The sequence below is a fragment of the Oryctolagus cuniculus genome, chromosome 11 (genome assembly GCF_964237555.1).
Source record: "Oryctolagus cuniculus chromosome 11, mOryCun1.1, whole genome shotgun sequence".
In the NCBI taxonomy this organism is placed as follows: Eukaryota; Metazoa; Chordata; class Mammalia; order Lagomorpha; family Leporidae; genus Oryctolagus; species Oryctolagus cuniculus.
This window is the reverse complement of record NC_091442.1, coordinates 50,841,836-50,869,560: the sequence shown is the minus strand read 5'-3', so window position 1 is coordinate 50,869,560 and position 27,725 is coordinate 50,841,836. Positions and strand designations below refer to the sequence as shown.

Sequence of the window (27,725 nt, the reverse complement as noted above, 5' to 3'; positions counted from 1 at the left end):
GCACACCGATGGTCTGGGAAGGGAAGGTTCAAAGAGGGGTGAGACTTTGTAGTTTCAGGGAAAGGGAAGCTCTTCTGAAACTGGGGAAACAGGGTGTGTCGCTCCCCCTCTTCATGGAGGAACGACACTAAACCCTGCCTAGGCTTCATATCCAAGTCACGGCACCATTATGCCTCCTAGGCTTCCTATCCGAGTCACGGCACCATTATGTCGCTCCCCCTCTTCGTGGAGGAACGACACAGGACCCTGCGCTGTTCTTTTGTCTGCTCGGCCCTCCCCGGGTTTGCTGCTGGTTCTTCCCGGGTTGGCTACCATCCCTTCCACCTCCGTGGAAGGGCGGTTCCCTCTGCTACTTTCCCCACTTCCGCGGGGGAGCGGCACACCGCCGGCCGGCTCTCTCGGGGGCTGCACAGGTGTTCCTTCAGATAGATGTTCCCGGTGCATGTTGTCTCTCTCCTCCTTTATAGTCCTCTTCCACCAATCCCAACTCTGCTACCCACATGCCGAGTACGCTGCTCTCCTCCAATCAGGAGCAGGTCCTGCTGTTTATTGGTTGAACTGGAGGCAGCTGAGTAGAAGCTGTTTCCTCCTCTCCCAGCGCCATATTGTGGGACAGCAGATGCATAGAATAAGTCTTAATTCCAGTAACAGTCTAGTCCAAGTTGCTCCCCACAAGGGTGGACCTGCGAGGAGGACACGGACACCTGAAGTGCAGGACACCAGCAGGAGTGTGTACGCACGAGCGCTGGAAGCCGAGGTGAGACAGGGCGCTCGCCCAGCACTGCTGCAACAGCAGCCGCCGCCCCTCCCCCAACCCACCCTGGGACGGACACTGAGACACACATGACTGAGGGGAGGAAATAGAAAACGAAACAGAGTGAGTAGCGCCTGCAGAAAGAGTGCGTGATTCAGGGGGACTGATTGAAGGAGTAAACAAGCTAGGAACCCTTGCTGCCTCTACCCTCCCCCAAATCGGAGCTGCAGTGGGTAGGAAGCAGCCATCTTGTTTGCTTACATTCAGGCTTAAAGGAGAACTGCCTCTGCCTCCGCATTAACCTTCAGAGGCGGAGCCCAAAGGTGGAGTGGAGCAACATGACACTCCTCGCGCAGGGGTGGGCAGCGAGGGAGGGTTGCCAAAAAATGGAATGCCAAAAAACAAAACAAAAACCCACAATAAGAATATGGAAGAACATATAAACTCGCCAATGGAGCAGGCTAAACCAACCATAACAGAGGCTGAAGAAGAAGAAGAATTTGAAACCATGCCAGAGAAAGAATTCCGAAAATTAATAATCAGATTACTTAGAAATAATGAGAAACAGTGTTGAGAGCTGAACGAAAAACAAGCCCAAGGATTAGAGATCCTAAAGAGAAGCCAGAATGAAATACTGGAAATGAAAAACTCAATTGACCATATAAAAAACACCGTGGAATCCCTCGGAAATCGAACAGATGAAATAGAAGACTGAATATCAGAATTCGAAGACAAACTTCCAGAAACAATACAGTCAGTTCAAACACAGGAAGAAGAAATTAAAAAATATGGTCAGAAACCTACAGGATTCATCAAACAGTGTAATAGGAGTCCCTGAGGAGGTGGAAAGAGAGATTGGATTGGAAGGCGTTTTCAATGAAATAATATCAGAAAACTTCAAACAAAGGCAGCTGGATAACAACAGGCAAATTCAGCAGATAGCCAGGACTCCGAACAGGGTAAACCAGAAGAGAAATTCACCGCGACACATTGTGGCAACACTCAGCCCAAATAGACCTAATAGATATCTTCAGAACCTTCCACCCCACAGCCACAAAGTTCACAAATTTCTCCCCAGTACATGGAACATTCTCTAGGATTGACCATATGCTAGGCCATAAAGAGAGCCTCAACAAATTCAAAAAAAATTGAAACTATACCATGCAGCTTCTCAGACCATAGTGCAGTGAAACTCGAAATCAACAACCCAAGAATTTCTACACCATATGCAAACATATGGAGAATAGACAACATGATCCTAAACGAACAGTGGGTCATCGAAGAAATTAAAAGAGAAATCAAAAGATTTCTAGAAACAAATGAAAATGATAACACAACCTATCAAAACCTGTGGCACACAGCAAAAGCAGTGCTAAGAGGAAAGTTTATAGCAATTGGTGCCTACATCAAGAAGCTGGAAAGGAACCAAACACAAAAACTCTCCACACACCTCAAGGATTTAGAAAAACAGCAGCAAATCATGCCCAAATCCAGAAGGAGTAAAGAAATACTAAAGATCAGAGAAGAAATAAACAGAATCAAAACCAAAAAATACAATACAAAATATCAACAAAACCAGGAGCTGGTTCTTTGAAAAAATAAACAAAATCGACACACCATTGGCTCAACTAACCAAAAAAAGGAGAGAGAAGACCCAAATCTGTAAAATCAAAGATAGTAATGGAAATGTAACAACAGACACAACAGAAATAAAGAAAAAATCATCAGAAACCACTACAAAGATGGGGAACCTGAAAGAAATGGATAGATTCTTGGACACATACAACCTTCCTAAACTGAGCCGTGAAGATATAGAAAATCTAAACAGACCCATAACCATGGAAGAAATGGAATCAGTAATAAACGCACTACCGAAAAAGAAAAGCCCAGGACCGGATGGTTTCACCGCCGAATTTTACCAGACATTTAGAGAACAACTAACCCCAGTTCTTCTCAAATTATTCAAAACGATTGAAAGGGAGGGAATCCTCCCAAATTCTTTCTATGAAGCCAATATCACCTTAATTCCTAAGCCTGGAAAAGACACAACAGAGAAAGAAAACTACAGACCTATCTCCCTGATGAACAAAGATGCAAAAATACTCAACAAAATTCTGGCAAACCAAATCCAACTGCACATCAGAAAGATCATTCACCCGGACCGAGTGGGATTTATCCCTGGTATGCAGGGATGGTTCAATATTCGAAATTCAATCAATGTAATACATCACATTAATAAATTGAGAAACAAAAATCATATGGTTATCTCAATAGATGCAGAGAAAGCATTTGACAAAATACAACACCCTTTCATGATGAAAACCCTAAGCAAATTGGGGTTAGAAGGAACATTCCTCAACAGTTAACGCAGTCTATGGTAAACCAATGGCCAGCATCATATTGAATGGGGAAAAGTTGGAGACATTTCCATTGAAAACTGACACCAGACAGGGATGCCCACTCTCACCATTGCTATTCAATATAGTCCTAGAAGTGTTAGCCAGGGCCATCAGGCAAGAAAAAGAAATTAAAGGGATACAAATGGGAAAGGAGGAAGTTAAACTATCCCTATTTGCAGATGACATGACACTATATATAGGGGACCTGATAACTCCTATAAGAGACTATTGGAACTCAGAAAAGTTTGGTAAAGTAGCAGGATACAAAGTCAACGCTCAGAAAACAACAGCCTTTGTATACACAGATAATGCCAGGGCCGAGGAAGAACTTCTAAGATCAATCCCATTCATGATAGCCACAAAAACAATAAAGTACCTTGGAATAAATTTAACCAAGGAGGTCAAAGACCTCTATGATGAAAATTACAAAACACTAAAAGCAATTTACAAGTTCAATGCAATACCAATCAAAATACCAAAGTCATTCTTCAAAGACCTAGAAAAAATGATGCTGAAATTCATATGGAGAAACAGGAGACCGAGAATAGCCAAAGCAATCCTTTACAATAAAAACAAAGCCAGAGGCATCACAATTCCAGACTTCAAGACATACTACAGGGCAGTTATAATCAAAACAGCCTGGTACTGGTACAAAAACAGATGGATAGACCAATGGAACAGAATAGAAACACCGGAGATCAATCCAAACATCTATAACCAACTCATATTCAACAAAGGACCTAAAACCAACCCCTGGAACAAGGACAGCCTCTTCAACAAATGGTGCTGGGAAAACTGGATGTCCACATGTCGAAGTATGAAGCAAGACCCCTACCTTACACCTTATACAAAAATCCACTCAACATGGATCAAGGAACTAGAGATGCACCACGACACCATGAAACTAATTGAGAGCATAGGGGAAACCCTTCAAGATACTGGAACAGGCGAAGAATTCCTGGAGAAGACCCCAGAGGCACGAGTAATCAAAGATAAAATAAACAAATGGGATTACCTCAAATTGAAGAGTTTCTTTACAGCAAAGGAAACAGTCAGGAAAGTGAAGAAGCAACCAACAGAATAGGAGACGTTATTCGCAAACTACACAACAGATAAAGGATTAACAACTAGAATCTATAAAATGATCAAAAAACACCACAAAATCAAAACCAACAATCCAATACAAAAATGGGCCAAGGACCTTAACAGACATTTTTCAAAAGAGGAAATCCAAATGGCCAACAGACACATGACAAAATGCTCAGGATCCCTAGCCATCAGGGAAATGCAGATCAAAACCACAATGAGGTTTCACCTCACTCCGGTTAGATTGGCTTACATACAGAAATCAACCAACAACAGATGTTGGCGAGCATGTGGGGGAAAAGGGACACTAATCCACTGTTGGTGAGAATGCAAACTGGTAAAGCCACTATGGAAGACAGTTTGGAGAGTCCTCAGAAACCTGAATATAGCACTACCACAGGACCCAGCCATCCCACTCCTTGGAATTTACCCAAATGGAATTAAAGGGGAGAAAAAAAGAGCCATTTGCACCTCCATATTTGTTGCAGCTCAATTCACAATAGCTAAGATATGGAAGCAACCTAAATGTCCATCAACGGATGACTGGATAAAGAAACTATGGGATATGTACTCTATGAAACACTATATAGCAGTAAAAAACAATGAAATCTGGGCATTTACAACAAAATGGAAGAAGCTGGAAAAAATCATGCTGAGCGAAATAAGCCAGTCCAAAAGGGACAAATATCATATGTTCTCCCTGATCGATGGCAACTAAACGAGCATCTAAAATGATACCCATTGATGTGAAATGGACACTATGAGAGACAATGACATGATCAGCCCAGCCCTTGTCTAGACTGTTGAGGAACATACTATTTTATTCCTTTTAATACTTTTGCTGCTGTTGTTGTTGTTGTTGTTGCTCTGTTCTACATAAGACCACTGGTTGAACTCTGTAATCAATGCACAATCATTCTTAGGTGTTTAAAAATTAACAGAAAAGTGATCTCTGTTAAACATAGGAGTGGGAATAAGAGAGGGAGGAGATATACAGGTTGGCACATGCTCACTCAGACTTACCTCCAATATTGGAAATAGACATGTGCCAGGGGATTTCAACTCAATCTTACCAAGGAGGCAGGTACCAATGCCACCGCACTTGGTAAAGTGATAAGTATAAATACACAACCAATCAAAAAGATAGGGTATGTGTCGATGAGATTTCACAAATAAGACCAGTGTAAGCAACTAATGAAGGATAGAATTAAAAGGGAGAGAATGATCCTGCGGGGGAAACAGGACACACAGCAGACTCATTGAATGGCAGCACTCCTGCCTCAGAATCAACCCTTGGGACATTCGGATCTGGCTAAAAGGTCCATGAGAGTCTCACAGGCATGGAAAGCCATGACACGGTGGCAAAAAACAATCTAAATGAAAGATCCTGGTGAACAAGACCCCAGCAGAAGGAACAGGCCATCAAAGAGAGAGGCGCCTTTCTCTAAAGGGAGGAAGGAACCTCCACTGTGATACGGCCTTGACTAAACAAGCTCAGAGTTGGTGAACTCAAGGGGCTTCCATAGCCTAGACAGCTCATAGCAAGAGTCTCGGGTGATTGCTGACATCATAAATAAGAGTGGCAATTGTTAAATCAACAACGGGATTCACTGGGTACATGCTCCCCACGTAGGATCTCTGTCCTTAATGTGTTTTACTATGAAACTTAAAAACAACACTACTAGTCGAACAATACTCTATACCTTGTGTGGTTGTGTTAGTGCAGCCTGTTGAAATCCTTGCTTAGTATATACTGAGTTGATCTTCAGTATATGAAGGTAATTGAAAATGAACCTCGATGAAGGGCGGGATGGGAGAGGGAGTGGGAGAGGGGAGGGCCACAGGAGGGAGGGAGGTTGTGGGGGGAAGCCACAATACAAAAGTTGCACTTTGTAAATTCACATTTATTAAATAAATAAAAATAAATTAAAAAATATATGTATATGTATATATATGCACCCAACTACATGGCACCTGGATATTTAAAAGAAATGTTATAGGATTTAAAAGGAGATATAGACTCAAATACAATAGAAATGGGGGACTTTAATACCCCACTTTCAGCAATGGACATTTCAATGAAACAGAAAATCAGCAAGGAAACTACAGAATTAATTCACACCACAGACCAAATAGACCTAGCAGATATCTACAGAACCTTCCACTCTACAGTGAAAGAATTCATGTATTTCTCTTCGGTACATGGAACTTTCTCTAGGATTGAACACATGCTAGGCCATAAGGCAAATCTCAGCAAATTCAAAATAATCGAAGTCATACTATACATCTTCTCAAACTACAATGCAATGAAGCTGGAAATCAACAACTCAAGAATCTCTACATCATATGCAAACAGATGGAGACTGAATAATCTGTTACTGAAAGAACAATGAGTCATAGAAAAAAAATCAAAAGAGAAATAAAAAAATTTCTGGAAACAAATGAAGGTGAAAATACAAAATACCAAAATTTATGGGATACAGCAAAAGCAGTGTTAAGGGGAAAGATTATAGCAGTTGGTGCCTACATCAAGAAACTGGAAAGGCACCAAATAAATGAACTATCTATGCACCTCAAGGATCTAGAAAAAAAATTAGCAAACCAAACCCCAAAACAGGAGAAAGAAAGAAAGAATTAAAATTAGAGAAGAAGTCAACAAAACTGAAACCAAAAAAAAAAAGTACAAAAGATCAGCAAAACAAATGGCTGATTTTTTGAAAAAAATAAACAATACTGACACATCATTGGCCCAACTAACCAATAAAAGGAGAGAGAAGACCCAAATCAATAAAATTAGAGATGAAAAAGGAAATAAAAGAATCATCAGAAATCACTATGAAGAGTTGTATGCCAACAAACTGGGAAATCTAGAAGAAATGTACAGTTTCCTGGAGACATACAACCTATCTAAATTGAACTATGAAGACACAGAAAACCTAAACAGACCTATAACCAAGACAGAAATTGAATCAGTAATAAAGGCCCTCCCAAAAAAGAAAAACACAGGACCTGATGGATTCACTGCCAATTCTACCAGACATTTAAAGAAAAACTAACTCCAATTCTTCTCAAGCTATTAGAAACAATTAAAGGAAAGGAAACCTCCCAAATCCCTTCTATGAAACCAGTATCACCTTAATTACTAAATCCAGAAAAGATACAACAGAGGGAAAACCACAGACCAATTTTCCTGATGAACATAGATGCAAAAATCCTCAACAAAATTCTGGTCAATCGAATTCAACAACACATCAGAAAGATCATTCACACAGACCAAGTGAGATTTATCCCTGGTTTGCAGGGATGGTTCACACTCACAAATCAATCAATGTGATATATCACATTAACAAACTGAAGGACAAAAACCATATGATTATCTCAATAGATGCAGAGAAATCATTTGCTAACATACTACTCCTTTTCATGATGAAAACTCTAAGCCAATTGGGTCTAGAAGAACATTCCTCAACATAATCAAGGTAATTTATGACAAACCCATGGTCAGTGTCCTATTGCATGTAGAAAAGCTGGAAGTATTCCCACTGAAATCTGGAACCAGACAGGGATGCCCACTTTCACCACTGCTATTCAATATAGCCCTGGAAGTTTTAGCCAGAGCCATCAGGAGAGAAAAAGAAATCAAAGGGATACAAATTGGTAAGGATGAAGTCAAACTATCATTATTTGCAGAATATATAAAATATATAATATGTGTATTATATATAACACATTATATATAATACATAATATATATAGTATCATCTGCAAATAAAGATATACACACACACATATATATACATGTATATATATACTCTATGGAATACTAAACAGTGAAAAAATGAACTCTTGTCATTTGCAACAAAATGGATAAATCTGGAAAACATTATACTTAGTGAAATAAGCCAGTCCCAAAGGGACAAATACCATAGGTTCTTTCTGATCTGTGACAACTAACAGAGCACCTAAAAGGTATCCTGTAGAAGTGAAACTGACACTATGAGAAGCAATTACTTGAATAGCCCTTGTCTTGACTGTCAAAGAACAGTTTATTATTTCATTTTATCTTTTTATTTATTCATTTTTTTCTACTTAATACCATTGGTTGAACTCTTAACATAGAATTAATTATTCATAGGTATATTAAGTCAGCTGAAAATTGATCCCAGTTAAAAATAAGAGTGGGAATAAGAGAGCGAGGAGCTGTATGGTTTGGCACACATTCCCATGAACTTACCCCTAAGGATGAAGCTAAAAACTTGCCAAGGACTCCAAATCCCATTAAGCTGGGTGACACTATACCCCTCTTATGTGATAAAGTGATCATATTAAGTGTGAAATTGATCATATAGATAGGATTAAATGTCAAAGGGATCATATAAGACCAAGTGTCTGGTAATAACAATAAATAGAACTAAAAAGGAGAGAAAGTTCCAACATGGGAAGCAGTCCACACAACACAGTCATAGAATGACAAACACCTTAAACATTACTCTGACCTCATAATCAGCCTCTAAGGCATTCAGATCTGGCTGAAAATCCCATGAAAGCATTTCAGGAATGGAAAGCCAAGACATAGTGGCAAAAACTGTTCTGCATGAAGGATCTCCGTGAGACCCCAGTGGAAAGAAGAGGCCATCAAAGGATGTACTTTTCTCTGAAAAGAGGAGAGAATTTCCACTTTGCATATCGTCCTGTCTAAATACTGATGGAGTCTGTGGACTCAAAAGGCTTCCATAGCCTTGGCAGCTCATGTCAAGTGCCTTGGATGGTCACTGACATAAAAAATAAGATTGTTAATTTTTAAATCAACAGCAAGTGTCACTGTGCACTTATTCCCCATGTTGGAACTCTGTCTTTAATGAAATGTACTATGTGAATTAACAGTAAAACTTATCTTCAAACTGTCCTTTATACTTTGTGTGCCTGTGTGGGTGTACACTGTTGAAATCTCTACTTAGTATAGAACTGGACTTCTGTATATAACATCAATGAAAAACAAATGTTAATGCAGAATGAAATGGGAGAGGGAGTAGGAGATGGGATGGGAGGAGGGATGGGAGGGCTGGAAAATGAGGAAGAACCACTATATTCCTAAATGCTGTATATATGAAATATGTATTCATTAAATAAAAACCTTCTTAAAAAAAAAAAAAAAAACATAATGCAGACTCAGGCAAGCAGGCCTGGAGCTCATTTCTTTATCCCTACACTGTACCATAGAAAAGAAAAAGAAACCCCACAAATTTAACTGCTACATAGTGTAAGTCAGCCTGCACACACCTCAAAAGTGGTTTCTCAGAGAATGTAGGAACATTTTATTAGTACTGCTAACATATTCATCTTACAGGTGGCTAAACAATAGCAGAGGTGCAACCTATATTTACTCCATATACATTTCAGCTGAAACAGCCTGAAAACCTATCTCCATGCTATGGCCATCTTGGATGAGGCATACTGTCTATAGGACTTTTGGAACTACTTTTTCTACGCCTGGAGGCACACTGGTCTTCCGTCTGTGCATCATTTGGCAAAAAAACCTTGAAATCTCAACCTTATTCACCCTTTTTCCAGCTCTGGAACTGAGGAACTACCACTGATGTCCCTCCTGGACCAGCAAAAATCTACAGGGTGCACCTAAATGACAGATCCAAACACCTCAGATCCATGACTGTCACTCATGCCAGCAAGAGACAGATACCTGTACTGCTCTCCAAGGTTCCTTCTATCCCCACAACAACATTCACAAACAGAGAAACCAACCACACACTTCTTGAGTAATATGATGAAAGCCCCAGGGCCAGGAACTCTGTAAAGATGGTGGGGGTTGGCCGGCGCCACGGCTCAATAGGCTAATCCTCCACCTTGTGGCACAGGCACACCAGGTTCTAGTCCCGGTCGGGGCGCCGGATTCTGTCCAGGCTGCTCCTCTTCCAGGCCAGCTCTCTGCTGTGGCCTGGGAGTACAGTGGAGGATGGCCCAAGTCCTTGGGCCCTGCACCCCATGGGAGACCAGGAGAAGTACCTGGCTCCTGCTGTTGGATCGGCGTGGTGCGCTGGCCGCAGTGCACCAGCTGCGGCAGCCATTGGAGGGTGAACCAACGGCAAGGGAAGACCTTTCTCTCTGTCTCTCTCTCTGTCCACTCTGCCTGTTAAAAAAAAAAAAAAAGAAAGAAAAAAGAAAAAGATGGTGGGGGTGGTTGGAATGGCATATGCTGAGAAGGAAGACAGGAGAATTTCCATGGTTCTGCCCTGCTGACATAGTGGGCAGAAGAGGCTACACTTACCACAAACCAATGCACAACTCCATTAGGAAGCAATAAGGATAATCTATATGCTAGAAAATCAGCCTCCTGGGACACAGAGGGGATACACTGGAACTTGTCTAGGGGCTGGTGCTGTGGTATAGCAGGTGAAGCTTCTGCCTGCAGTGCTGGCAGCAGAAGATGGCCCAAGTCCTTAGGCCCCTCCACCCACGTGGGAGACCTGGAAGCAGCTCTGGCTCCTGGCTTTGGATTGGCACAGCTCTGGCTGTTGCACCCAATTGGGGAGTGAACTAGCAGATGGGAAGACCTTGCTCTCTCTCTGTGTAACTCTGCCTTTCAAAAAATAAATAAATCTTTAAAAAAAAGAGCTTGTCTAGCAACATGAGATAACCACATAATACTTCAATTCCTCATTAATTCTTGATTTGGCAAATTTACATTTGAAAGAAACATACTATAAATGGAGAAATTCAAATGTTGATATAATTTTTGGAAATTGTCATTAAATTTATTGCTTTAATTATCATAATTTGACTGTGGTTCTAGAGCCCTTCTTACAGATACTTAGGGGAAAAAAACCCCAATGACACTGAAGAAACTACTATTCCTGAAAAATTCATTTTTAACTATTTAAAATGATACTTGATCTTACTAAAACAATTTGTGGGTAATTAATGGATCATATTTCACAGTGATGAAAATTATTCTAATACATTAAATGGATTAATATGGCTGGAAAACAGAGTGAGTGCCTTGTAAAATCTTTGTGAATATTTAAAATTGCACTACCTGGTAATTTTTTACCCCAAAATTCCTGAAATTCATCTATTCATCACTCCATCATCTATATATATTTAGCAAAATTTTATTTTTTGAGATCTGCACTTAATTTGCAGTATCCCCCACAAATTAGGCAAGTATACCAAACATAAGGGTGTCAATGAGCTCCTGCTTTTACTCCTTTTCTTGTCTAAATCAGATGGACATGAAATTATGATCATGTTCTGGAGAATTTGAGTGGTATGTCATAGGCCATTGACTCTTGGCCCACAGCTATTGGTCATTTTTTTCTATGTATAATAATGTATTAATTGTGCTGTTCAAATTCCTGTATCATCTCTAATCTGATAATTCTTTTCATTGACTTTATTCTGCAAACTGAAGGTCAGTCCTTTTTTTTGTTGTTGTTTAATACTTCCAGATTTTTAAAAAATTTATTTATTTACTTGAGAGGCAGAGCTATAGATAGAGAGAGACAGAAAGAGGCCTTCCAACCACTGGTTCATTGCCCAAATGGCCACAATGGCTGGAGCTGGGCCAATCTGAAGCCAGGAACCAGACAGAAAGAGGGAGGCCTTCCAACCACTGGTTCACTGCCCAAATGACCATAATGGCTGAACCTGGGCCAATCTGAAGCCAGCTTCCTCTGGGTTTTTCACACAGGTGCAGGGGCCCAAGGACATGGACCATCTTCTACTACTTTCCCAGGTCACAGCAGAGAGCTGGTTCAGAAGAGGAGAAGCCAGGACATGAACTGGTACCCATATGGGGTATGCTGGCACTGCAGGAAGATGCTTAACCTATTAAGTCACAGTACCAGCCCCGGGACCTCAGTCTTGAGCTTCCATCTTAAATAACTTCACCTCAGACCTTTAATCAAATTATTGCTTAGTTCCCAGCATCATACAACTACAATGTTGTTATGAAATAGTGGATTACCTTGTCCTTTCCAAGAATTACTGCTCTCTATAATGGTAGCCACATACCTCTGACAGTAGGAATTGCTGATTTTGGAATTGGAGATGAAGGTTCTGTGGGGATTCCAGAGAAGAAAGAAAGTAGGAAGGCCACACTCAATTGTTTTTGATTAGTCTTTTACAACTCACTTCCTCTCCCTGGGTCTTAGTTATACCTTCCGAGTATTAGAGAAGAGCTTTAATACTTGATTAGTACTTAATGAAGAACGAAAAATGTAGTCCCTGCCATATAAACAAAGTAATGACCAGAGAATGAAACTAATTCAGGATCCCACATGGACTAAACTTTGAGGTCAATTTTGAGCTATTCATCATTAATGAAAATATACAGTAATGTACCAACCAGTGTTGTCTGATCGTATTTTACTTTCTAATAATTTGATTCATTAGCATATTCTGTAAGAATATGTAATGTAAGAGAGATAACATTGAATGCCACCTTTCTCCACATGCATGCTCCCTGAATTAACCATATTGGGTGGGGCTGGCCCAGTGGTGTAGTGGGTTAAGCCGCCACTTGCGGTGCAGCATCCCATATGGACACCAGATCGAGACCCGGCTGCTCCACTTCTGATCCAGTTCTCTGCTATTGCCTAGGAAAGCAGTAGAAGACAGCTCAAGCCATTGGGCCCCTGCACTTGCATGGGAGACCCAGAAGCAGCTCCTGGCTCCTGGCTTCAGATCGGTGCAGCTTCAGCCATTGCGGCCAGTTAGGAAGTGAACCAGTGGATGGAAGACCTCTCTCTCTGCCTCTCCTTCTCTCTCTGTGTAACTCTTTCAAATAAATAAATAAATCTTAAAATAAATAACCATATTAGGTCAGTAAACATGCTAATACATTTTCTCAGGAATTAATAGCCATATTCACAAATAAGTACAGAATGCATCATGCAAAACAGAAGTCACATTTTATGTGGAAATGAATTTGGAATATTTCTGTACCCTTATGTAGATCAATCTGTGTTACTGTTAGTGTGAAAGTTTTTGTTATATCCCTCATAGTGATTTACTTAAAAAAATATGTATAGTGGATATCATATATATTGTAATGGAGCTCATATTGTTATCATTTTTCTACTTCTCGTTGGTTTTAATTTCAAATATTCTATCTTATGGACTGCTATATTGATTTTACATGTACACTACTATCAGTTATCTATATTCTAGTTTGTATAATTGTATAGATAATTTGTTGTGTACACGCAGGCATCCAGGTTAGTCAGAGATAGTATTAAAACAGCAACAAAAGGAATCTTAAGACTCACTTTACACAGTAAGTCCTGCTTAGAGTTGGCTGCCTATGAGGCCAAGACTTTGGCCATTGATCTAGAACAGTAAAAACAGAGCATGACTACTGAGGCCTCCTTACCATAGGATGGATCCAAACTTGGCATACTCCACTTGGCGAAGGGGATGTCCTTCAATGTCTACTGTCAGCGTCCAGATGTCAGGTTACTGAAGGAGATCACTCCTCTAGCAAACAAGAAAAGCCATTTAAGTTCACCTGGACACCATTCAGCTGACTGTTGATCTCACTACTGTTGGTCTGGACACTTTCACTGGTTGCAATCCAGAGGCTCAAAGTTGCCATAGACATTATCATTGAATAACATGAAACTCTGCTACAAAAGCTTAAACCAAGAGTTATAGCTTGGGGCTGGCGCTGTGGCACAGCGGGTTAACACCCTGGCCTGAAGCGCCGGCATCCCATACGGGCGCTGGTTCTAGTCCTGGCTCTCCTCTTCCAATCCAGCTTTTTGCTACGGCCTGGGAAAGCAGTAGAAAATGGCCCAAGTGCTTGGGCCCCTGCACCCGCGTGGGAGACCCAGAAGAAGCTCTTGGCTCCTGGTTTCGGATCGGCGCAGCTCCGGATGTTGCGGACATCTGGAGAGTGAACCATCGGATGGAAGACATCTCTCTCTCTCTCTGCCTCTCCTCTCTCTGTGTAACTCTGACTTTCAGATAAATAAATAAATCTTAAAAAAAAAAAGAGTTATTATAGCTTAATGTTTATTTTAACACAATTGCCCAGAAACCATCTAGCCCAAACCTGGAGAGTTGAAATCTTGGCCCACCCATAAATGGGTCTTTGTGCTAGATGGGTTTTATGCCCTTGAACTGCAAGGGGAGTATCATAGACATTAATGCTCCAAACTGTTGCAGCTCCCTGCTTATATATCTGGAAAAACAACACAGGATGGCTCAAATGCTTGGGCCCTTGCACCCATGTGAGCGACCTAGAAGAAGCTCCTGGCTCCTGACATCAGTCTGGACTAGCCACAATCATTGCAGCTCAGAATGAAGATTCTTCTTTTCTCTTTCTCTTTCTCTTTCTCTTTCTCTTTCTCTTTCTCTTTCTCTCTCTCTCTCTTTCTCTCTCTCTCTCTCTCTCTCTTTCTCCCCCTCCCCCTCCCCTCCCCCTCTCTGGACTAGCCACAATCATTGCAGCTCAGAATGAAGATTCTTCTTCTTCTTCTCTCTCTCTCTCTCTCTCTCTCTCTCTCTCTCTCTGTCTCTAACACTGCCTTTCAAATATAAAAATATATCTTTTAAAAAGATCACTTCAATAGATTTCTCATTGCTCAGTGATGATGACATTTACTACCTTAAGGTGTTTTTCAATTCTTTTTTTAAACATTCACTTATTTGAAAGGCAGAGAGGGAAGCTGGTATTGTGGTTCAGTGGGCAAAGCTGCCACCTGTTAAGTTGAAATCCTGTATGGGCACCATTTCAAGTCCCATCTATTCCACTTCTTATCCAGCGCCTTGCCAATGGCCTCAGAAAATCAGTGGAAGATGGCACAAGTACTAGGGCTCCTGCCACCCCCATGGGAGACTCAGAAGAAGCCACTGGCTTCAACTTGGCCACCTCTTGGTCACTGAAGCCATCTCAGGAATGAACCAGCTGATGGAAGATCTCTGTCTCTCCTTCTCTCTGTAACTCTGACTTTCAAATAAATAAATAAATAGGTTTTAAAGTGATTTAAAAAGGCAGAGAGAGAGACACACACAAACACAGAAAGAAAGAGAAAGCGAGAGAGAGAGGGAGAGAGAAGCAGAGAGATCTTCCATCTGCTGGTTCACTCTCTAAATGTCTGCAATAGCTGTGGCTGGACCAGGCTCTAAAGTCCTCCACTTAGGTGGCAGGAACTAAAGAATGTGAGCCATCATCCACTGTTTCCAGGAATATTAGTATGAAAATGGTTTGGAAGTACAGTACTCAAAACAGATTATCACTTCAATTTAGACTGTGAGAATTTGATGCAATAGCTAACAAAAAGTAAAACCCAAAAGAAATTAAGATTCCTGAACACATACAATATACCAAAATTGAGTCATGAAGAGACAAAGAAAACCTAAGCAAAATAATAATAATAATAATAATAATAAGAGGTTGAATCAGTAATAAAGATCCTCTCAACAAAGAAAAGCCCAGGACCAGACAGCTTCACTTTTGAGTTCTACAAGACTTTTAAAGAAGAACTAATTCAAATTCTTAAGCTATTAAAAACAACTGAAAGGGAGGTAATCCCCAAATTCCTTCTATTAGGCCAGCATCACTTTAATTCCTAAATCAGAAAAACATATACAACAAAGAGAACTACAGAACAATACAACTGATGAATATACATGCAAAAATCCTCATTGAAATACCAGCTAATCAAATCCAACAATACATTAGAAAGATCATTCACATGGATCAAGAGGGATGTATCCCTAGCATGCAGGAGTGATTCAACATAAGAAAATCAATAAATGTGATACATCACATTAATAAATGGAATAAAAACCACATGATGATCTCAATTGATGCAGAGAAAGTATTTGATAAAATACAATTCATTACAAAAACCTTAAGCAAACTGGGTATAAAAGGAATATTTCTTAACATATTCAAGGCAACATATGATAAATCTTCAGAGTTGGAAGCATTTCCACTAAGATCTGGAACCAGATGAAGTTGCTCATTCTCACCACTGCTATTCAATACAGTTTTAAGAGATTTAGCCAGAGCAATAATGCAGGAAAAAGAAATCAAAGGGATACAAATTAGAAAGGAGAGAACTGACTTATCTTTGTTTGTAAATTACATGATTCTATATATAATGAAATAAAAAGACTCCACTAAGAGACTATTGGAACTCATAAGAGAATTTGGTAAAGTTGCAAGATGTAAAATTAACACACAAAAATCAGAAGCCTTTATATGAAAAAACAATGTCATGGCTGATAAAGAACTTATCATATCAGTACTATTCACAATAGCTAAAAAAACTCTTAATACCTTGGAACACATTTAATCAAGAATGTAAAAGAACTCCACAATGAAAATTACAAAATATTAAAGAAATAAAAGAAAACACAAAAAGGAAAAATATTCCATATTCATAAATTGGAAGAATTAATATCAAAAAGCCCATACTACCAAAAGCAATATTTAAATTGTTTTATTTTATTTTTAAGGATCTACTCACTTATTTGAAAGGCAGAGTTGCACTATGGTGCAGCAGCTTAACACCCTGGCCTGAAGCACTGGCATCCCATATGGTTCACTCCCCAGATGGCCGCAATGGCTAGAACTGTGCTGACCCAAAGTCAGGAGCCAGGAGCTTCCTCCGGGTTTCCCACATGGGTGCAGGGGCCCAAGGACTCGGGCCACCCTCCACTGCTTACCCAGGCCATAGCAGAGAGCTGGTTTACTTTCCAAATGGCCACAATAGCTGGAGCTGGGCTGATATGAAGCCAGGAGCAAGGTTCCCCATGTGATGCAGGGGCCCAAGCACTTGAACCATTTTCCACTGCCTTCCCAGGCAATTAGCAGAAGAGGAGCAGCCAGGAACTGAACCAATGCCCATGAGATGACAGTGATGCAGGTAAAGGCTCAACCCAGTACACCACAGCACTGGCCCACCAAAAGCAATTACAGAGTCAATGTAATCCCAATCTTCTTTCATCTAGAAAAAATTATGCTAAAAACTTATATGAAAATGTAAGAGATCCCAATTAGTTAAACCAATCTTAAACAATAAAACCAAAGCTGGAGGCATCACAATACCAGAATTCAAGACCACAGTTATTAATAATTATTATTAAATTACTAATTATGTTTATAATTGCCACATACTAATGACAAATTAGCTAACACAAAACTCATTCAAATGCCAGTCTCTTAACTATCATGTTATTATTTAAATCCTGTAATAGGCAACTGCATCAGAAGTGGAGCAGGCAGTCCATCCCACTCCTGAGAATTTAAAATCCGACCTTGATCTTGAATTTTCAATCTCCACAGCTCTGAAAAGTAAAATTCCATGATTTAAATCATATTACCTGTAGTATTTTGTTAGCAAATTAACACATCCTCATTTCTTCCATCATTTCCTACAGTCATCTAGAAGGTCCCCACGATTATAAGGGAAAAATAGAAACTAAAATCTATTACTTCATCTACAAACACAAGAAATATCAGTTAAGAAACCTACTACTCTTCTCAAGGACTCAGAAAAAAACAGTAAGAGTCAAACCAAAGGACAGTAGAAAAAAGTGAATAATAAAGATCATAGCAGAAATAAATAAGGAAGGGGCCAATGCTATGGTACAGTGGGTTAAAGCCCTGGCCTGCAGTATCAGCATCTCACATGAGGGCTGGCTCGAGACCCAACTTCTTCACTTCTGAACCATCTCCCTGCTAATGAACCTGGGAAAGCAGCAGAGAATGGCCAAAGTCCTTGGGCCCTTGCACCCACATGGGAAACCCAGAAGCTCCTGTCTCCTGGCTTCAGATTAGCTCAGCTCTTGCCATTGTGGCATTTGGGGAGTGAACCAGTAGATGGAAGACCTCTCTCTCTCTCTCTCTCTCTCTATATATATATATATATATGTGTGTGTGTGTGTGTGTGTCTCTACCTCTCTGTGTAACTTTACCTTTCAAATAAATAAATCTTAGAAAAAAATAAAGAAGGAAGAACCTTAAACAATATTAAAATTAATAAAAGTAAGAGTTGATTCTTTGAAAAAAAAAAAACAATTCTCTTGCTCAATGAAGAAAACAGGAAATTAAAGAGAAGAAATAATATCTATTCAAAGAGGAAAGTAAGAATTCAAATTTATATTTCTGTTTGCAGATAGCATGGTTCTATACAGAGAGAAACCTAAGAACATCATCAAGAGAATTCTGGAGCTGATAAATGAGTTCAGCAAAATTGACAATACAATGTAAAAATAAAATCAGTGGCACTTCTGTATATAATAGTGAACTCACAGGGAAAAAATTATAAGAATATATTTATAATTGTGACAAGAAAATAAAATACCTTTCAGTAAGTTTTACTGAGGATATGAAATATCTCTTCAATAAAATCACAAAACAATGATGAAAATCAAGTCCCATGTTCCTAGATTGAAGCAATTTGTATAATTGAGATTTTTATCTTGTCCCAGGTAATGTGCACATTTGATGCAGTTTGCATCAAAACACTAATGAAATTCTTCAGAGGGGATAGCACTGTGGCACAATGGGTTAAGTTGCCACTTGCAATGCCAGTTTCCCATATCAAAACAGTTGTTCAAGTACTGACAGCTCTACTGACAGCTCTACTGGTTAATTTGCTTGAAAAAGCAGCAGATGATCCAAGTTCCTGGGTCCCTGCCACAAATGTGGGATATCTAGATGGAGACTAGACTCTGGATTTGACCTGGCTCAGCCCCAGTCATTATTGCCATTTAAGAGGTGAACAAGCAGATGGAAGAATTCTCTCTCTCTTCCTTTCAAATAAATAAATCATTTAAAAAAAATTCACAGAACTAGAAAAAAGCCAACCTAAAATTAATTTGAAATCAGATAACCGCAAAATAATCAAAGCAATCTTGAACAACATAATAAATCTGAAAGAATCACAGTATCTGATTTTAAGACATAGTATAATGGAGACAGGGCATGATGGTGGTATAGCAGTGGGATGTTCCAAGTCATGCAGGGAAAAATGGATAGTTAATGAGTAGAGAGGATACAAGCAGAAGGCAGAATTGTGAGAAGTCCATGCAGAGTGGCCAGGACACCACTAGAGACTGCTCAGGTCCACACTGGGGGAAGCAGAGAGGAGGAAGTGGCCGAGGTATAGCAAAGGAATGGCAGAAAGACTGAGCAAGGAAGCAGGTGCCACTCCCCAAAAACCAGGGGAGAGATTGGGAGGCCATGGAGCTGCAGACTGAGGCAGGTGGGGAAACTTGGCAAATTGTGCTTGAAGCTCTAAACAGGAAAAAAGAGAAATTGTAGGGGAATGGTCAGAGAGGTTGGGCACACCACAATCTATCTGTGTCTCTCCCACCCCCTAACTGGATCTACAGCAGATGGGAAAGAGCCAAATTGATTGTTTACATTTTCTAGTGTAAGCAGTGGGCTCCTGTGTTCACCTCCCATGCACACAACCATAAATTGTGGGGGCCATCTCACAACATGCCCCACCCAACAAAAAGGATCACAACATTTCAGAGTGATTTCCTTCCCATTACTCAAGTTGTACAATAATGAGTAATCCTAAACAACAAAAATCCAAGCTCATTTTATGAACCAGTGAGCAGGCAGCCCAGCCCCAGTAGGCTGGGCTTAGTGAACCGAAGCCCTGGTACAAGCCTCCTTGGTACAAGCCTGGTATTGGTACAAAAATAGACTGATATACCAATGGAACAAAATAGAAATCCCACAATAGAAACTCCCAGGAAATCAATCCAAACATCAAACAACTTGAATTTGACCAAGGATCTAAAGCCATTCCTTGGAGTAAGGACAGTCTCTTCAACAAATGGTGCTGGGAAAACTGGATGTCCATAGGCAGAAGTATGAAGCAACACCTCTCTCTTACACCTTATATAAAAATCCACTCAATATGGTTTAAAGATCTAAATCTATGATCCAACACCATCAAATTAATCAAAAACATTAGGGAAACCCTGAAAGACGTTGGCACAGGCAAATAATTTTTGGAAAAGACTCCAGAGGCATAGGCAGTCAAAGCCAAAATTAACAAAAGAGATTACTTCAAATTGAGACGCTTCTGTATGGCAAAAGAAACAGCCAGGAAAATGAATAAGCAACTGACAGAATGGGAGAAATTATTTGCAAACTATGCAACTGATAAAGGATTAACAGCCAGAATTACAAAGAGATCAAGAAATTCCACAACGATAAAACAAACAACTCAGTTAAGATATGGGCAAAGGACTTAGACATTTTCCAAAAGAGAAAATCCGAACAGCCAACAGATACATGAAAAAAATGTTCAGGATCACTAGCAATCAGGGAAATGCAAATCAAAACCACAATGAGGTTTCACCTCACCACAGTTAGAAAGGCCCTCATAGAGAAATCAACAAACAACAAATGCTGGAGAGGATGTGGGGAAAAGGGCACCCTAACCCACTACTGGTGGGAATGTAAACTGTTAAAGCCACTATGGAAGACAGTATGGAGACATCTCAAAAATCTGAATATAGACCTACCATATGACCTAGCCATCCCACTCCTGGGAATTTACACAAGGGAAATGAAATCAGTAAAAAAAAAGAGCTATCTGCACCTCCATGTTTATTGCAGCTCAATTCACAATAGCCAAGACATGGCATCAACCTAAATGTCCATCACCTGAAGATTTGATAAAGAAATTATGGGATATGTACACTATGCAGTACTACACAGCAGTAACACAAAATTAAATCCATTCATTTGCAACAAAATGGATCAATAAGGAAAATTTCATACTTAGTGAAATAAGCCAGTCCCAAAGGGACAAATACCATATGTTCTCCCTGATCTGTGAGAATTAATAGCATGCTTAAAACAAAAGCTGTGGAAGTGAAATTGACACTTTGAGAAACAATAACTTTTTTTAAAAAAGATTTTATTTTTTATTTGAGAGGTAGAGTTACAGACAGTGAGAGGGAGAGCCAAAGAGAAAGGTCTTCCTTCCATTGGTTCACTCCCCAATGGCCACGACGGCTGGAGCCACGCTGATCCAAAGCCAGGAACCAGGTACTTCTTCCCAGTCTCCCATGTGGGTGCAGGGGCCTAAGGATTTGGGCATTTCTAGTGCTTTCCCAGGCCATAGCAGAGAGCTGGTTCAGAAGAGGAGCAGCCAGCACTAGAATAGGTGTCCATATGGGATGCTGGCACCACAGGTGGAGGATTAACTTACTGTGCCATGGCACTGGTCCCTAAGAAACAGTAACTTGAATAGCCCTCAGCTTGACTGTCTAAGAACAGTTTTTTATTTTTATTTTATTTTTTCTTTTCTTTCTTTTTTCTTTTCTCTTCTTCATACTACATGTTGGACGCTTTACTTAACATAGAATTAATCATATGTATATAAAATCAATTGAAAATAGATCCCAGTAAAAAATAAGAGGGGGGATAAGAGAAGGAGGAGGAAGTTTGTAACTATAAAGCTGTATAGTTCTGCATACAATTCTACAGACTTATTTCTAAAGGTACAGTTTAAAAACTTGTCACAGGACCCCAATCCCATTAAAACTGGTGGTAAAAATGCCACCTTAATTCTTAAAGTGAACATGTAGATAGGATTAAGTGTTAAAGAGATCATATAAATAACATCCAATGCCTGGTAATAATAATAGACACAATTAAAAAGGAGGGAATATCCAACATGGAAAGCAGTTCACACAGCAAATCCTAGAATGACAATCACTGTAAGCAACACTCTAACCTCAGAATCAACCCTTAAGTTTTCCCGGTCAGGCTGAAAGGCCTTTGAGAGCATTTCAGGCATGGAAAGTCAAGAAACTGTGGCAAAAAAAGATCCTACATGAAGGATTTCTGTGAGTGAGACACCAGTGGAAAGAAGAGGCCATCAAAGAAGCATGTACTTTTCTCTGAAGAGAGGAGGGAACTTTCACATTGCTTGTGGCCTAGTCCAAATACTGATGTAGTCTATGGTGACAAAATGCTTCCATAGCCTTGGCAGCTCATGGCAAGAGCTTGGGTGATCACTGACATCATAAATAAGAGTCTTAATTGTTAAATGAATAACAGAAGTCACTGTGCACTTACTCCCCATGTAGGACCTCTGTCCTATATTAGTTGTACTATGAGAATTAACTTCAAAACTTGTTCTCAGACTGTACTTTATATGTTGTTTGTGTGTATAAGTGCCAACTGTTGCAATCTTTACTTAGCATAGAGTTGGCCCTCTGTATATAAAGTTAAACTAAAAATGAACCATAATGAAGAATGTGATGGGAAAGGGAGAAGGAGATTAGACAGGAGGAGGGTGGAAGAGTGTGTATGGGGGAAAAAACACTATATTCCTAAAGTTTTACCTATGAAGTATACAATCATTAAATAAAAGCTTTAAAAAAAAAAGACATAGTACAGAAGCAGTACAAGCACTGGCATAAAAACAGACACATAGTTCAGTGGGAAAGAATAGACAGCCCAAAAATAAACCTACATTTCCACAGGGAATTCATCTTTCACAAAGAAACCAAAATGCATTGGAGAAAAAGGAATCTCATTAGCAAATGGCCCAGAGGAAACTGATTATCCATATGTAGAAGGTTGAAAATATACCCCAACACTTCTTATGCTATGTAAAAGTCAGCTAATGGTGTATGAAAATCTAAGACCAAAAACTAAGTAAACATAGGGGAAACTATAAAACACTGGCATAGACAACAGCATTTGGGTAAGATTCCAAAAGTGCAGATAACAAAAATAAAAGTAGATTTGATTATATCCAACTAAGATACTTCTTCACAACTAAGTAATCATCAGAGTGAAGATCCAAGGAACAGAACAGCAGAAGACATTGAAAATTCTGAATATGACAAAAGACTGATATCTAGAACATATACAGAACTGGAAAAACTCCAAAACAATAAATAAAAATGCAGTTAAGAAATGGGCAAGAATTTGAATAGATATTTCTCAGAAGAATATAAATGGTCAAAACATATATGAATATGCTCAATGTCACTAGCCATTAGGTACATGTCCATCAAAATATCAGGCTCCAACACCTGTGACAGAATGAAATGCTCAGGTTTTCGTTTATGCAATAAGTGGGTTTAGAGGATCCTGTTCATCTTCAGAGAGCATAGTCTATCTGGAGGTAAAAAAAATCTTACTCTTTTCCTAAAGGACTTGTTAGAATCTTGACCAGTGCCTACTAGCCTTGTCACAAACTTTCCAGCTTCACTACTTTTCTTCTTCTAAACTCCTATTTAGTCTCTTCTCTGTGACTTGCAAAAATAGTGTGCCTTCTATATACTGAGGATATTTTTTGTTTTGTTTTCATTCCTTCCATCTCTTATTAAGTTCCTAGAAGGAATCATGACCCTCAAAAGATTCATTCATTTATGTAGTCTGCAGGTTCACAAACTATTACATGCCAAATAATATGTTAAAGGCAAGGCAGAGGCCAGAAACTGCACAAAATTCACAATGATTAAAGCAGAGTTGGGATCAGGGGCCACTGACAAAGATGAAGACGGAGAAGTAGGTAGAAATAAGATGAAAAAATCATGTGGCTTAGGTGAAAGTATGAAAGTAAAATAAGGTGACATCTATTTGTGTTTTACTTTCTTCTTGGGGAATGGATTGGAGTTGACAGCAAGAATGGGAGCCATGTTAGATAATTACTGCCATCTGTGTAGGAGACTGCAGATATAAGGAAGTTGGGACCAGGGGGGTGGCAGGTGGAATAAAGACATTTGAAAAAACAACTAAGGAGGGGCTGGCACTGTGGCATAGCAGGTAAGGCTGCCACCTGCAGTGCTGGCATCCCATATGGGTACCAGTTCAAGTTCCTGCTGCTCTATTTCCTATCCAGCTCTCTGCTATGGCCTGGGAAAGCAGTGGAGGGTGGCCCAAGTCCTTGGGTCCCTGCACCCATGTGGGAGACCCGGAAGAAGCTCCTGGCTCCTGGCACAGCTCCAGCCATCATGGCCAATTGGGGAGTGAACCAGTGGATAGAAGACCTCTCCCTCTGCCTCTCCTTCTCTCTCTATGTAACTCTTTCAAAAAATAAATATTTTTTTAAAAAAAGATAAAACAACTAAGAAATAGAATCAGCTAGCCATGGGTAAGTGAATGACAAAAAAGGGAAGAATTAAGAGTTCCCACATATTTGCCTTTTATAGGAGGTTGAATGTTGGTGACATGTTCTGAGATGAAGTTTTCCAAAGGGAAAGCAAATTTTACTTTTAACTTTGCCCATATTGATTTTGAGGAACCTCTGAAAGTCATAATTACATAGAGGAATTCTATGCTCAGGAGAAATGTAAATTTCTTCAGTATAATATAAAATATGAAGTCATAAGGAATAAATGAGATTATCTAGGCATTATATATATCGGTAAAGAATGAAGACAAGCATGCAATGGTAAACATCTGAGCAATATCAATATTTAATTTTAGGCAGAAGAGACTGTAAATGAACTGAAAAGGATTAATCAGATGTCTAGAGGAAAGCCAGGGAGATGAGATATGATGCATGCTGAGGGAGGCAGTGTTTGAGGAGGGAGCTAGGACATGTGTCAGGTGCTGCCTTCTAATCCCCTGCATTCTCATTAGTTATCCAATGTATCACTTTCATAACACAATTTATTCTTAATGAAATTGTATTTTATAGTTTCTTATTAGTATGTTATCATATAATCACTAAGAGAAAAGGAACCTATATTCTTCCCTAGAAGTGTGTTTGGCATATAACTTTAATGAAGTGCTACCTTAATGACATAAACTCAGTAGATGAGAAATTTAAAGCATAAACTGCATTTAACCAACACAATAATTACTAATGACCTTGGGAAGAGCAATTTGAGAGGAATAGTTGGAATAAAAATAAGGCTGCATTAAACTGAATGATAACAACAACAAAAAAGAAATGAGGTAGAAACTAACATTAATCATGTTTTTTTTTTTTTTTTTGAGGAATTTAAATTGATAGAGAGAGGGGCTGGAATTGTGGCACAGTGGGTTAAGCTGCCTCCTATGAAGCCAGTATCCCATGTGAGTGCCAGTTTGAGACCAGGCTACTCCATTTCCAATTCAGCTCCCTGCTAATGAACTTAGGAAAGCAGCAGAAGATGGCCCAAGTCCTTGGGCCCTACTTCTCATGTGCAAGACATAGATAAAGCTCCTGACTTCAGCCTGGCCCAGCCCCAGCTGTTGTGGCTTTTTGGGGAGTGAGCCAGCAGATGAAAGATCTCTGTCTTTCCCTCTCTCTCTGTAACTCTGCATTTCAAATAAACAAATATTTAATAAAGTAATAAACCGACAGGAAGAAAAAATCCCCACAATATTATATCATCATACCCCAAAAATATAAAAAAGAACAAGTGCTAGTGGGGATGTGGGAAAAGATAACCCTCAAATACTATGGGTGAAAATGCAAATTAGTACAGGTGTTATGGAGAACAGCATGGTCATTAATCAAAAAAGATAAAAATTGATCTATCATGACATAGTTATCTTACTACTGGCTATATATCAGAAGGAAAGGAAATCTGCATGTCAAAGAGACAGCAATTCTCCCATAGTCACTATAAAACAGTTCAGAGCAGCCATGAATTGAAACCAATCTAGCTAGCTATCAATGAAAAAGTGGACAAGGGAACATCATTTAGACATGAAGAATAAAATATTGTTATATCCTGCAAAATGTATAAAAAGAGATCATTAAATTAACTGAAATAAGCCAGATACAGAAATACAAATGTCCCATGTTCCTTGTCGAATATGGAAGTGAAAAAAATGGATCAGAACATAGAATTGTGGTTAGAGGCTGAGAAGTGTAGAGCCTAGGGATACAGAGGGAATGGATAACAGGTATCAAAATACAAGGAGGCACTAGTAACAGCTGGTGTTCCACCATACAGTTAAAAAATTACAATGTACCATATTAAGTATTGTGTAAAGTGCTGGAGGAGAGGAGATTGTAAACTCAAAACATAAAGCTAGTTGCTTAGCATGATCAGTTTCTATGGTGTATATGTGTTGAAATATTGCACTATACCCTATAAGAGTAGTACACATTAATCAAAACTGTTTCAATGTTTTTAAAAATGAGAGTAATTTGTACATACTAATAATGAACTATTTGAAAACAAAATTAGGAAAACACTTCCATGTATAACAGCATAAGAAACAGTTAGGAGACAATACCCTCCAGCAGTGTCATTGGTTAATGAAATATACAGCCCAAAAATCAACAAGTCAATGTGGCCTTTCCACCTGAACTTTCTGATCAACCTTTACATGATGTATAGCCAGATAAACCGATGTTCTGAGAATGTCACTGTTGGGAAACTAAACGTCAACTCAAATGGAAGGATCCTTATACTGGTCTATTTGTTAATATTGCTATCAAATTACACACAGGGTCATCAACCTTGTATCTATGTCTCATAGTTAAAATATAGAGTGGCATCCTTCGTTAGGGCTGTCATGCAGGCAGTGGCTGCAGGAGCCAGGCTCGGGCATCAAGTACTACAAGTTTAGTGGCTTCCCGCAAAAGTTGGCAAGAGCATGGGCTTTGGACATGTATTTCCCACATGGATTAAAGCCTGTGGTTCCATAGAAGTACCACCTATCATATTTGTTAGCCCATCTCAATTGGCCTCCAAGTCTCCCACATAGGACTATCCTAGGAAAAACAAAGTTACAGAGTTGCAGAAGTTTTTCCAGAAATCTGATAATGTGCCCATCCACCTGAACCGAGGCCTGCCTGACCAAATGTTTTACCTGACCACCATGGTGCTAACTGTGGCTTCACAGCCCAAAAACAAATGACTTAAGACTTCAGAGGACTGCCTTGCTTTTTGGCATTAAACCCTTTGAGTTTTCATTTTTCACTGTTTCCGTTAAATCTTTTATTTTTTAAACTTGGGTGGATGGTCTATTTAACATTTTTGCAAAAAAAATATGAAGAGAATATTTTGGTTTGTTCATGACACACATATGGCTTGCCATATGTCAGAGCTTATTTGACAGTTAAATCTATTGTTTAAGAAAATGATGCTGTGTTCTCTGTTTGGATTTCTGATTTACCTTGAGGTTTTGGATGAAGGTTTCATACAGGCAGATTAACAGCAGCCTCTGCTGAGGTCTCCAGAGACTCGGGGTTATGTTTCTGAGCATGGGATGCAGAAGTCTTTCTGGATTTGGATGTGACTGAGGAAGGAAGACAGAAGCCAAAGCCACACACCTTGGGGATTTTTCCCTCTTGCAGCAAAATATAAATCATTTGCAACCTGCCTCTGTTCATTGATCACCTTGTTTCAAAGGGTTATTTAGCTCATCTTGGCTTTTTAGTAAATTTTTAGGTGTCATTGTTGTGTATTTATTCCACACTGGAAACAGAGAAAACCTGCTTAGTATTGCCTTTTAGACTGGTGTCTGGTTTTTTTGTTTGTTTGTTTGTTTGTTTTTAAAAAAAAAGAAGGGCAATCAT

At 39.5% G+C, this 27,725-nt stretch overlaps 1 protein-coding gene and 1 pseudogene across 11 annotated transcripts in view; one reads left to right on the top strand and one right to left on the bottom strand.

Moving 5' to 3' along the window:
- The window catches only part of LOC100350870 (zinc finger protein 717), a 58,724-nt gene that overhangs the window by 13,307 nt on the left and 17,692 nt on the right, over window positions 1-27,725 (bottom strand). For 7 of the 11 annotated variants that reach the window (XM_070052167.1, XM_070052163.1, XM_070052164.1 and 4 more), the window contains exon 3: window positions 13,628-13,731. The exons of the other annotated variants lie outside the window; for them this stretch is intronic. The gene's annotated coding sequence lies outside the window, so the exon portion shown is untranslated. The remainder of the gene's footprint in view (window positions 1-13,627; window positions 13,732-27,725) is intronic. 11 annotated transcript variants of the gene reach the window in all.
- LOC108175943 (cytochrome c oxidase subunit 7A-related protein, mitochondrial pseudogene) lies at window positions 1,206-26,987 on the top strand (annotated as a pseudogene).